Here is a 14,204-nt window from a genome sequence, read left to right as displayed (position 1 = left end):
GTCCAAAAACACTAATTTCTATGGGGCGGAGATTTTGAGTTTGGCTGCACCATGAGAAGTAAATTATATATGATTGTCTAACACTATTATCAGTATCATAAAGACTCTACTCCAGGGAGTGAGGGACAGCTGTTGAATGAGCAACGCAGCATTGCAGGAATCACGTACATATGTAACTATTTTGGAAAGCTCGGTTATGTTCAGTAAGTAGCCTTGGAGTCTACATTGGGGGGGACCAAATCAGCCGGGGGTCTGGAGGTCCCCCCAGGTAAAGCATTCAAAAATGTTTAAAATATTTACAAGACTCTTAACCATCAATATTACCAATCTGATATCACCATGCAGTAGCCTAAACCGTTGGTGTTGTTCCTACAACATCATAATTAATGTTGCTCCAGGACCATCATTGCAGCTGACATGTAGTCAGTTGGTTACCCCAGTCCAAAGGCAGAATATTCCCCTGCTCCCCACCCTTTGACCTAAACCTAACCTAAGAGACCTGTGCCTAAACCTAACCTCAGAGAAACCTGTGCCTAAACCTAACCTCAGAGAAACCTGTGCCTAAACCTAACCTCAGTGGTACCTGTGCCTAAACCTTACCTCAGTGGTACCTGTGCCTAAACCTAACTTCAGTGGGGCCTGTTCCTAAACCTACCCTCAGTGGGGCCTGTGCCTAAGCCTACCTCAGTTGTGCCAACATTAAGTATGATGTTGTCGGAACAACACCAACCTGGCGATATCAGATCGATCATTAATATTTGCCCCTTTTCTCACTCACCTGCTCTCCCTGCCCTGTTGGCATCCTCATGCTCTCTCTCTCCTTTTTCTTTACTCTGAACACACCAGAGTGAACATGAAATAAATCAATAAACAAGTTGTGTTTCTTGCCATGATGTTCAGGAATGGATTACTAACCATTGCTGATCTGAATGGCAATGAATATTATATCAATAAACATTGACTCACCTCTTGCGCAACTGTATACTTCTATCATCTGACTGGTACTTATTTTCCTCAATGATCTTAGCTTACTTTTCTTCTCTGAGGCTGCTCAGAAAACTGATAAATCTCACTGCCACCCTTCCACGTGCTCATGATGACACTCACTGTGAATGAAAGTTGACTAATAAAACGTATTGCACTTTAATTAAACAAACAATAAAGCTATGTATCATACACTAAGCAAATACAACTATACAGTTTACTATACGAATATGCAATCAATGAAAACGACTACTGTCTGCACAAATTACACATGCAGTGTGAAGTCTTAACTCAGACTTCACATGAGCTTTCTGAGAAATCTAACAAAATCATTAATGTAAGACATTATAGTTAGGATGAATGTGTGGCTAATTAGCTTTCCAGGTAACTTAGCTATAATAGGTAACATTATTGATGGTTGATTGATTAGCACTTGCCAATCGGCCCCTTTTCACCAAATTTACTCTCAGTGCAATTACTGACACTTTATTTCCACAATTACAGTTCTAGTTTTCCACTTTTTAATACATTTGAAAGTAATGAGATAAAGAGCACATCACAATACATTCGGGGCTTAGCCCGCCGTCCCGTCCCGCCCCGCCAGCGTCGGCCTAAACGTCTACATTGTCATAATGCGCGATCGGAATTACAGATGAATAGATCAGGAGCTATTTTATTATTATTATTATTTTTGTTGCTTTTGAGATCCGAGTCTATAGCCCCGGACACCGAGGGCTAACGACGTCACTGATAGAGAGACAGTAGTGTTCGACATTGATTGTACCAACCAACAGCACTTACAGCCAGTTTTGCCAGGGTAAGCAAACATTTCGAGACAACGAATACTCAAAACCAGGCAAAAATGCATGAAAACTAGCCCATCTTTCGTTGGTGCAAAACATTTTACATTTTACAAGTGACCCCCCCCCCCCCCCAAGCCAAAAATGCGACACCCGCGAACAATTAACTTTCACCCGCGACATTGTTTGAAAAGTAGACCAATTTGGGTGAAACCCGCGGTTATTGCAATCCTGTTTACAGCAGTCGACCAACGTCTTCTGCTGGGGTACGGCAACTGCATCTGGACAAACTAGACGCAGAACTGCAGTAGCCTAAACCGTTAAACTAGAGCCTGTAGTAATAATAACCGCGATTTGTTTAGTTATGATTATGTTTACATTTGCTATTGATTATGTTGGATTTTATTTGTAATTTATATATCAGTATATTTGGGGGGGGGGGTATTGTAATATATATTATAATTACGTCCTTGGTATAATAACTATAATAAGTAGAACTGCTAGGCTACACATCTTGATTCTCCCAAACCTACTGTGGAGTTTTGCAAAAAGAGAAGGCCAAAAATATTTGCCATCAAACATGTTTGTGTAATACTGCCTACATCCACTGGATGGTGGTATAGAGTAAAGCCTTTTTGTTGTTTAAACATCCTTCACTGATCCTTCACAATTATTATTAGCTCAGTACTTATCCAAGCGTAGCCTAGTCTATGTGTTTTCTAACCTGGTAGGTGCTGTGCTATTCCCACAACATTCTTCCAAATTATTCCAGAGGGATAATCCCTTATAAAATGACAATCCCTTTAAAGTGACCTGGTAGTGTCAAATGTTGGTACAAAGTTGAGCGTATAGGATAGACCATTTTAGTAATTTTTGCTTATAGTTATTACATTTAAGAACTAACCAAATAATGGTCAAAGAATCTGGGTCCAACTTGAACATTTAATCCTAAATTACTTGAATAAATAAGACATAAAAATCTACAAATTATTCAATAAATATGTGATAGCTATTGGAGTGCATTATCATTGCTGACCCTATCACTGGTTATAAGTGAATTAAAACAGTAGCTGGCTCCTTGGTTTTAGGATGGTTAATTTTCTTGTCGACTTAAGTAAATAGCTTAAGGATGACTGCAATTTGCAACCGAGGACCATTGTGAAGGATTTTACATGTTGTATGTGTTAATGCATTTACAATGTCAGTATGTAATAAATGTATTTTTCATGAAAAACATTTAAATATACTTACTATTATCTCAACTGAATGTTTTATCTTACTGTACAGTGCATTTGGACAATATTCAGTCCTCTTTATTTTTGTGAATGGGTCAGTTGTTATGTGACAGACTAATTCTAAAATACATTTACACGTTTTTGCTCATCAATCTATAGACAATACACCATAATGACAAACCAAAACACATTTTATTTTTATTTTTGTTAATATATGGAAGAAAATATACCATGTACATACAGAGTTTTCAGACCATTTCCAATGACACTTGAAATTGAGCTCAGGTGCATGCTATTTCCACTGATCATCCTTGAGATGTTTCTACAAAGTTATTAAAGTCCACCTGTGGTAAATTCAATTATCTGGACATGATTTATAAAGGCACACACCTGTTTATATAAGGTCCCACAGTTGACGGTGTCATAGAAAGAAACAGGCCGTGAGGCTAAAGGTATTTTCCGTAGAGTTTCAAGGCAGGATTGTGTCGAGGCACAGATCTGGGAAAGTGTACCAACTAGTATCTACAGCATTCAGGGTCCCAAGAACACAGTGGCCTCATTCTTAAATTGAAGACATTTAGAACCGCCAAGACTCTTCCTAGAGCCAGCCAAACTGAGCAATCTGGGTAGAAAAAGGCCTTAATCAGAGAGGTGACCAAGAACGTAATGGTAACTCTGATTACCATTACGCTCCAGAGTTCCTGTGTGGAGATGGGACAACCTTCCAGAAGGACAATCATCTCTGCAGTACTCCACCAATCAGGCCTTGGTGGTAGAGTGGCCAGACAGAAGCCATTTGTGAGTAAAAGGCAAATGACAGCCTGCTGAGAGTCTTTTAAGTCCATTTTGGCAAACTCCAAGCGCCAGGCTGTCATGTGCATTTTAATTGGACATGATTTAGAAAGGCAATTTACTTTTTCACTTCATTTTCTATTCACAGTGCATGTCAGTGCAAAAAACAAGCCAATAACTCTCTGGAGACCTCTGAGATAGAATTGTGTTGACTGTGAGAGCATGAGGAAAGACCAAAATCAAAATATTAGGCCTGAATGCTAAGCGCTGCATCTGGCAAATAAACAAGGTACTGCTCATTACCTGGCTAATAATATGCCCATGGTTAAGCATGGTGGTGGGAGCATCATGCAATGGGAATGCTTCTCAGCAGTAAGGACTAGAAAGGTCAGGATTGAGGGAAGGATGAATGGAGACAAATATTCAAAGACAAATAGGTCTTTGAAACCTGAAAAGTGTTTGAATATTTAAATGTTTATAAAAAGTGAAAGGGTCTGAATGCTTTCTGAATATTCATTTTTTATTTTTGTAAATTGTCTACTAGGGAAAGAATGTGAATGGCCCAAAAAGTTGTATTAGATAATGCTCTATTTGGAAAAAGAATGTTCTTTTGAACATTGATGGATAGAAATCCGACAGACACTCAAGTTTCATTGGGTGAGAACCAAGCATTGCCTATTTACATTTGCTTCCCTTGAGAATTTTTGTGGAATTCAGCCCAAATTAGATACTTGACTGGTACAGCCTTGTAACTAGTAAGCCCTATGATGGACCCTTGTGGCCATCTGCCAGCACTTGGCTACAAGCCACTAATAAGTTCTTCTAATGATTGAAAACAAAGGGGCCGCTGTCATTAGTGGCCAGTGATATGCTGTTTAGGCTTTGTCATATAGTTTACCAAGTCAGTTGGCATTGAGTCTTCCTCTTGGATATGAACAGTTGGGAGAAGGTTAATTATTGGGCAAGATATTTAATGTCCAAGCTTGGCCAAGATTGACACATTTTCCATGTATTCCCGGTCAGATAAGCTGATGCTGCAAATACTTATGATGACAATGCATAGGTGAGATCCATGGATGATTGATTAAAGTTTATTTTGTTGGTCCAAAAACTGGACAAAAAACTGGACAAGCCCTAAAACTGGACACGCCCCAAAAGTCTTCAATAAAGTTATTAATCTAGAAGTCATCCCAATATGCTAATGAGAGATAATGTGCACTTGACAAAGTCAAAGTTGTTTCTATAAAATAAGGAGTTAATCTTGTGTGTGGAAAATGTGTCCGCCTTCTGTAACTCAGTGATAAATCTTATTACAAAAAGCTGGCAGTTTTTTTAACCCTTGTACAGGGACACTTATACACAGTAACACACATGCACACACTTTGACATACACACAACACACTCATTACAGTCATGGCCAGCTGGCAAGCAAAATTATTTTCCACTGTGGTAAATAAAGAACTGCCCCAAAAACTTGCTCTGTTTCACTCAGTGATTCTCTAACATGGATTTGGGTAGTTTTGTTAATGCCAGGATTGAGTCACAGACAATAGCAAGTATGTAATTAACAAGATAACAAACAGGATAATATAACTCGACTGATGACTGACTTACCACTCTGATGTAACAACACTAAATGGATCCATTACAACAACACTGGGAAGCAGGAAAACTGGAACCACACACTCTTGTGTTGTCCATGGCCTGAAATATGACTACTATACCCCAAACATTGAGTGCCTGGAAACAGCTTGTAATTAAGTGTACACTCTTCCCAGTTATGATGATGTAATCTGTTATGTTTTACTTCAGTAATTCTCCTGATTTGACTGGGCTTGTAAACACATTGTGTTGTCAGTGCTTATTCTCATCTGTGTGTAATAATCGGACCCTACATTTGGATGTAGCAGTAGGTTGAGCATTAGTATTTGAGATCATCATCTCCGAATAAGCATACTGCTGAAGTCCTACAGAAGGCGTAAATGGGGCATGAGGTTGTTATTAACTTATTTCCAACATTATGGTTGTATTCATTGCTATATTTTTTGAAATCCTATTACCCAGAAACATACAACTGTTTCCATGTCAACAACGACTGGGATCCTTTGCTAATTACATACCTATTTAACTGTGCTAACGGGGAATTTCATTTAGTAGAATACTAATGAAAGTGACTGTAGGGTTGCTCTGCTTTTGCATTGAGGACAAAGGTGGAAGACGCAGGCATGACTCAACACAGTGGCCTCTTGCTTTGAAGCCGCCCACCACACATACTTTAATCCTGATTTTTGGTTTACCACTGGAAAAAGCCCAGTTGACTGCTAACAGATGGAGGTTGTGGGGTAGAAAGGTTACAACAAAAGGATTGATCCATTTAGAAAATGTAAGTTATTGCATTTGTTTATTTTAAATCTCTTCCCTGTTCTAATTCATGTTGGACATTTGAACAGTTATCCAGATCAACCACTCATTCATTTTCAACGTTTGAGTAATTATCCAGAGCATCTTAACTATTTAGGGTAGGTGCCTTGCTCAAGGGCAAAACAACATAGGTTTTTCATTGTCAGACAATGTTGGATTTAGAATTTTGCAATGGAGCCGGATCATTAAATTGTTAAAGTGAATAGTCGGGACTTTGGCAAGGAGGCCCTTCACCTAATTCCTCTCTGAATACCATTTTTGGTATCATCTCTGGGTGCATATGAATCGATTTGCTAAATAGCACTAGCACAATCACTAACCTGAGTTAGTGTATTGACCCGTGACAGTACAGAATTACCGAAAGCAATTTATTTCTGGCTGGGATGGGGAATAAAGCAAGCCAGAGTCCCTTCCTGCTCACCTACCCTCCTTACTCCAACTAGAAAAAAACTGCCCAGTGATATGTCTCCCTTTGGGGCACCCCTGCATGGAGAAAGGCAGACCAGCAAAAAATTATGGGCTTTGTTTTCAAGTGTGGTCTCTCATTTCTGTACGGTCTTAGGTCTTTCACATATACTGCCAGTCATTGCCCTTTCGGAACAGAAACCATAGACTTCTCACCATTGCACAAATGCTAATTAACATTAGCTTTCAAAACGATCTATATCTTCTTTCAAATACAGAGACAGAAACATGTTATCCAGTAGTTCATGACTGAGGAAGTACAGTAGATATAGAACCTTATTGCCAAAAGCTTGAAATATCAGTTTAAAATGTTGTGGCTTGACCAAAAGAAAAATGTTATGGAAAGCCATAACATTTCTTTCTCAAACCCCCAAGGTACCTAATATTAATGGGTACGACAGCCCATCTATGATTTTCTTAGTATCTTCCTCAGAGACATTATTGAATGTTTACTAGGTAATGTACACATATCAGCATATATATTTACATTTCAACATGGCTGCTCTAGGCCAGCCTTTCCCATGCAGTGTGGATACAGCCTCAGAGGGGCCCATTAGTCTTGATCTTTATGGCCAGCAGGTGTGTCCTTTTTCAAACAGTCCAGCCTCTATCCTACCCTTGCCCAAAGATAGTGGATTTCGGGATAAAGCCATTTGGAATAGGATGAGAGGAGTCCTGAGAATAGAAGCCTGCTGGCCATCGCCTCCCCTTTCTCCCTACGCACACTGAGTGTCCGGAATCCCAGGCACTCCGTGAAGCGGTGACGGACAGAATTCTACAAATTGTTTGCGGATCAGTGACACAGCTGTGATAGAGACAGACAGACGGCCACACTTCGCCACCTAGTTAGAGGGACAGATAACAGCACCAAATACATTTACATGCAACCCTCTGTCTTCTCTGATGTCCACACATACTCATACAGTGCATTCAGAATGTATTCAGACCCCTTCACTTTTCGCCACAATTTGATGTGTTATAGGGAGAATTTATAGGTGAATACACGTTTTATTTTTTTATTTAATTGATTACATCAACCTATATACATTATCCCATAATGACAAAGCAAAATTACCTTTTAGGAAATGTATTGAAAATGTAAAAAGGTTACAGTCTTATGTACATACGTATTCATACCTTTTATTCACTGCTTTGTAGAAGTGCCTTTGGAATCGATCACAGCTTTTAGTCTTCTTGGGCATGCCCCTACCAGCTTTGCACACCTGGATTTAGGCAGTTGCTTAGTCCTCTTTGCTGATCTCAAGAGCTGTCAGATTGGATGGGTACCTTCTGTGAACTGCTATCCGAAGGTCTCCCCATACTGTAGATCAGAGGTTCCCAAACTAGGGGTTGTGACCCCATGTGGGGTCACCTGATATGAAAATGGGGTCGGGGGAGAATGTTTTAAAAATGACTCGTATAGCCTCAAATAAAAAAATAACAATTATATATATTTTTTTCACATGGTTGGGGTCGTGAGAATTTTTAGATATCCAAATGGGGTCATTGGCCAAAAACTTTTGGGAACCCCTGCTCTAGATTTTGAATCAGTTTCAAGTCCATGCTTTTCCTGACTTGTTCCAAAGCCACTCCAGCGTGTATTTTAATCTCAGTCCCTGCCCCTGAAAAGCATCCCAATAGCATGGTGCTCCCACCACCATGCTTCATTGTAGGGATGATATTAGCTAGGTGATGAGTGGTACCTTGTTTTTTGACATTCAGGCCTAATAATTAGATTTTTGGTTCAGAGAATCCAGAGGATATTTTTGCCAAGTTCTATTTGGCAAACACCAGATGATGTCATATGCTTTTTACTCATTAATGGCTTCCATCTAGCCTCTATATCATAAAGGCCTGATTGACGGTTGTCCTTCTGGCAGGTTCATCCATCTATACAGCATAACTCTGAAGCTCTTTTCGAGAGGAAATGGGATCTTGGTCACCCCCTGACCAAGGCCCTTCTTGCCCAGTTATTTGGTTTGGCCAAATGGACAGCTCTAGGAAGAGTTTTTGTTTTGTTTTCAAACTTCCTTTTCATAATGATGGAACACACTGTGCTGATGGGAAAGTTCAGTACTTTAGAAAAAAAATATATAACCGTCCTATAACCTTGTTTTTTGGAAAGTTCCCTGGCTTGGTTTTTTCTCTGACATGCATTGTGAAGTGTGGGACCTTATACAGACAGGTGTGTGTCATTTTAAACAATGTCCAAATCAATCGAATTCACCACCACTGGACTCAAATCAGCTTTTAGAAAAATCTCAAGGATGATCAATGGACACAGGACGCATCTGAGATACATTTGAAGTGTCATGAAAACATTTTATTGATAAAATTTAAACAATCAAACAAATCACACCAAAGAAAATGTATGAGAAAATATATATTATCATATTATCATATCTTTGTAAATATAAAGCTCACAGGCTTTTATGTCCTGCAACATTCAAAGAGATGAAATTACATAAATGTTTTAAATAAATGTTTTTCCTTTTATAGTTTGTTTTTAGGTGAAACGCTTTTAATGGTTATGTATTCATTGATACTTTGAGACACATAGTGTGATTTAAATTAAGTTCTTTCTTCCATGGACTATAATGTAGGTTATACTTTTCTGATGAAAAGGTAAGAAAGGATTCTCTACACTGAGCATCATCAAAGCCTGTTCCCAGATCCTTGGCTATTGTGTGACCGTGACCTTCATTCTACTAGGCTCAGGCTATTTTTACATATTTAAAGTTTCTGTCTGAGCCCAGACAGGTTAGCAATTGGAAGGGCACAGAGTAATGCCTTGTGACATCAAAGTGTAGCTGGTATGAGGCTGATGAGTAATTTATAGATTTAGTCTCTGTCATTGGTCCCCCCAAGCTCCTATCATCAAATACTGTCCGCTCTCTTATAATCAGAGGGCAGCATTTTCTTCACAACCTTATGACTGGAGATGTATGACTAAAGTCATAAAGGAGTCATAGGAATGTTAATCCTTGAAAATGTCTGTCAGTCCACCATATTTGTTATTAGTCTGTGGTATATTAGACAGTTGACCATCAAACGCATTCCATTATATTGTGACATGGTATCCATCCACACGGCAGAGGTCAAGGAAATGCTGCTACAAACCAAACTAATAGAGAAAAATAAGAGATAAACACAAGACTCCTATTTTACAGACACAAAAACTAATGCACACTGGCGAACACGCTGACACACACCAACATCAGTTAAAGCCTTGTTTGAGAGACAGCTGAACCCATCTTTCATCTGTTCATCTGCTTCAAGACATTGGAACCTCACATGTACAAAGAGAGAGGTCCCCCTGCTGTTTAGTTTGTCACAGTGCATCAACATACTGTGGGTCAGTTCTTAGAAGGGTAGGGTTTGTGGAATGGATTCAACAAAATGCTGGAAATATTCCTTAGGTATTTTCCCTGAAGATTATCTGGCACACATTCATGCTGCGAACCTCCTATTCTACATCATCCTAAAGGTGCTCTTTTGGATTGAAATCTGGGGACTGTGCACATGGTCAGCAACAATGCTTAGGTACACAGTGGCAATTAAATAATGCTTGATTGATATTAAGGGACCTAATGTGTGCCAAGAAAACATCTCCCACACTGTTCTTTCACCACCAGCCTGTACCATTCACACAAGATAGGAGGGATCCATAGATGAATGTGGTTTACGTCAAATTCTGACCATGTCATTCTCCATCCATCCATCCATCATCTTCCGCTTATCCGGGGCCGGGTCGCGGGGGCAGCAGTCTAAGCAGGGATGCCCAGACTTCCCTCTCCCCAGACACTTCCTCCAGCTCTTCCGGGGGGACACCGAGGCGTTCCCAGGCCAGCCGGGAGACATAGTCCCTCCAGCGTGTCCTAGGTCTTCCCCGGGGTCTCCTCCCGGTGGGACCCAAAGCTCATGACCATAGGTGAGAGTAGGAACGTAGATTGACCGTCGCCTTGCGGCTCAGCTCTTTCTTCACCATGACAGACCGATACATCGACCGCATTACTGCAGAAGCTGCACCGATCCGTCTGTCAATCTCCCGTTTCATCCTTCCCTCACTTGTGAACAAGACCCCTAGATACTTAAACTCCTCCACTTGAGGCAGGTACTCTCCAACAACCTGAAGTGGGCAAGCCACCCTTTTCCGACTGAGGACCATGGCCTCGGATTTGGAGGTCCTGATTTTCATCCCCACCGCTTCACACTCGGCTGCAAACCACCCCCGGTGCCTTGCCACCGAGGAGTTTCTTGATCACCTCTGTGACTTCAGCCCGGGTGATGGACGAGTCCACCTCTGAGCCCTCATCCTCTGCTTCCTCAATGGAAGACGTGACGGCAGGATTGAGGAGATCCTCGAAGTACTCCTTCCACCGCCCGACGACATCCCCAGTTGAGGTCAACAGCTGCCCACCTCTACTGTAAACAGCGTTGGTAGGGCACTGTTTCCCTCTCCTGAGGCGCCAGATGGTTTGCCAGAATCTCTTCGAGGCCAGCCGATATTCCTTCTCCATGGCCTCACCGAACTCCTCCCAGGCCCGAGTTTTTGCCTCCAGAACCACCCGGGCTGCAGTCCGCTTGGCCTGTCGGTACCCGTCAGCTGCCTCAGGAGTCCCACAAGCCAACCAGACCTGATAGGACTCCTTCTTCAGCTTGACAGCATCCCTTACTTCCGGTGTCCACCACCGGGTTCGGGGATTGCCGCCTCGACAGGCACCGGAGACCTTACGGCCACAGCTCCGAGCGGCCGCTTCGACATTGGCGGTGGAGAACATGGTCCACTCAGACTCAATATCTCCAGCCTCCCTCGGGATCCAGTCAAAGCTCTGCCGGAGGTGGGAGTTAAAGATCTCTCTGACAGGAGACTCGGCCAGACGTTCCCAGCAGACCCTTACAGTACGCTTGGGCCTGCCGAGTCTGTCCAGCTTCCTCCCCCGCCATCGGATCCAACTCACCACCAGGTGGTGATCAGTTGACAGCTCCGCCCCTCTCTTCACCCGAGTGTCCAAGACATACGGCCACAGGTCAGATGAAACGACAACGAAGTCGATCATCGACCTGCGGCCTAGGGTGTCCTGGTGCCACGTGCACTGATGGACACCCTTATGCTTGAACATGGTGTTCGTTATGGACAAACTGTGACTAGCACAGAAGTCCAATAACTGAACACCGCTCGGGTTCAGATCAGGGGGGCCGTTCCTCCCAATCACGCCCCTCCAGGTGTCACTGTCATTGTCCCCCAGTAGAACGATAGAGTCCCCAGTCGGAGCGCTTTCCAGCACCCCTCCCAGCTAGCTACCATGTCATTTGTCACTGGTTGTTTACACTTATCCGGAAGTTGGTTTCACAATATTCTGGAATATTGTATATACAGTGAGGAGAACAAGTATTTGATACACTGCCGATTTTGCAGGTTTTCCCACTTACAAAGCATGTAGAAGTCTGTAATTTTTATCATAGGTTCAACTGTGAGTGACGGAATCTAAAACAAAAATCCAGAAAATCACATTGTATGATTTTTAAGTAATTAATTTGCATTTCATTGCATGACATAAGTATTTGATACAACATACAATATATGGTACAGAAACCTTTGTTTGCAATTACAAAGATCATATGTTTCTTGTAGTTTTTGACCAGGTTTGCACACACTGCAGCAGGGATTTTGGCCCATTCCTCCATACAGACCTTCTCCAGATCCTTCAGGTTTTGGTGCTGTCGCAGTGCAATACAGACTTTCAGCTCCCTCCAAAGATTTTCTATTGGGTTCAGGTCTGGAGACTGGCTAGACCACTCCAGGACCTTGAGATGCTTCTTATGGCGCCACTCCTTAGTTGCCCTGGCTGTGTGTTTCGGGTCGTTGTCATGCTGGAAGACCCAGCCACGACCCATCTTCAATGCTCTTACTGAGGGAAGGTTTTTGGCCAAGATCTCGCGATACATGGCGCCATCCATCCTCCCCTCAATACGGTGCATTCATCCTGTCCCCTTTGCAGAAAAGTACCCCCAAAGAATACCTCCACCTCCATGCTTCACGGTTGGGATGGTGTTCTTGGGGTTGTACTCATCCTTCTTCTTCCTCCAAACACAGCGAGTTTAGACCAAAAAGGTCAATTTTTATCTCATCAGACCACATGACCTTCTCCCATTCCTCCTATGGATCATCCAGATGGTCTTTGGAAAACTTCAGACGGGCCTGGACATGCGCTGGCTTGAGCAGGGGGACCTTGTGTGCGCTGCAGGATTTTAATCCATGAAGGCGTAGTGTGTTACAATTTTTTTTCTTTGAGACAATGGTCCCAGCTCTCTTCAGGTCATTGACCAGGTCCTGCCGTGTAGTTCTGGGCTGATCCCTCACCTTCCTCATGATCATTGTTGCCCCACGAGGTGAGATCTTGCATGGAGCCCCAGACCGAGGTAGATTGACCGTCATCTTGAACATAATTGCGCCTACAGTTGTGGTCTTCTCACCAAGCTCCTTGCCTATTGTCCTGTAGCCCATCCCAGCCCTGTGCAGGTCTACAATTTTATCCCTGATGTCCTTACACAGCTCTCTGGCCATTGTGGAGAGGTTGGAGTCTGTTTGATTGAGTGTGTGGACAGGTGCATTTAATACAGGTAATGAGTGGAGAACAGGAGGGCTTCTTAAAGAAAAACTAACAGGTCTGTGAGAGCCGGAATTCTTACTGGTTGGTAGGTGATCAAATACTTATGTTATGCAATAAAATGCTAATTAATTATAAAAAAATCATACAATGTGATTTTATGTATTTTTTTTTTCCGTCTCTCACAGTTGAAGTGTATCTATGATAAAAATTATAGACCTCTACATGCTTTGTAAGTAGGAAAATCTGCAAAATCGTCAGTGTATCAAATACTTGTTCTCCCCACTGTAGATCCTGTTGGGATGACATTTTACAGTAGTTATGCTCCTCTACTGTGTTACATTCTTCAAAATCCATCCAAAACCATTGGCGCTTACACAAATTAGCCACAAAATGGCCTTGTTATATGTTATTAATTCTCTCAACTAACTAAAATCTGTGACAGTTTTTTTCTTTTATTAGGAATTTTGAAGTCAATGTAACTTTTGAGCATTGTGAAGTATTATTAACAAGTGACTTGACATGAATATATATATCATCTATAAAATCTGTATGAGAGTTTTACTCCAGTTATAATTTTTGTTGCAGCTACTAAGGCTTGCTTGTTACTGTGGAAGGATCACCTCTTTACCCCAATTGTGCCCTGAGAATCTATCCTGTAGATGAACAGGATCTGAGTTGGATGTTGTTAGGATATCAAGTTGGGATGTGGTGTTTTTTTATGATGGTTTGGGAGCTGTCAGTGAAGTAGAGAACCAACAATGACAGATGTTTAGAAGGCCAATGTAGCAAACTGACCTGGTTTCACCATTGAAGCCAAATCCTAGATATTTTTCTGTGACGAAAGGGATTCTAAATAAAAATGACTCATATAGTTTTTTCTGTGTCTCTATTTT

General features: G+C 41.7%; 1 protein-coding gene across 4 annotated transcripts in view; it reads left to right on the top strand.

Moving 5' to 3' along the window:
• Positions 1-14,204, top strand: part of LOC105013835 (semaphorin-3F) — a 50,071-nt gene that overhangs the window by 22,815 nt on the left and 13,052 nt on the right. The window lies entirely within an intron of this gene.

Source organism: Esox lucius, chromosome 12, assembly GCF_011004845.1.
Source record: "Esox lucius isolate fEsoLuc1 chromosome 12, fEsoLuc1.pri, whole genome shotgun sequence".
In the NCBI taxonomy this organism is placed as follows: domain Eukaryota; kingdom Metazoa; phylum Chordata; class Actinopteri; order Esociformes; family Esocidae; genus Esox; species Esox lucius.
The sequence above is the reverse complement of the archived record's forward strand: the minus strand, read 5'-3'. Positions and strand labels throughout refer to the sequence as shown.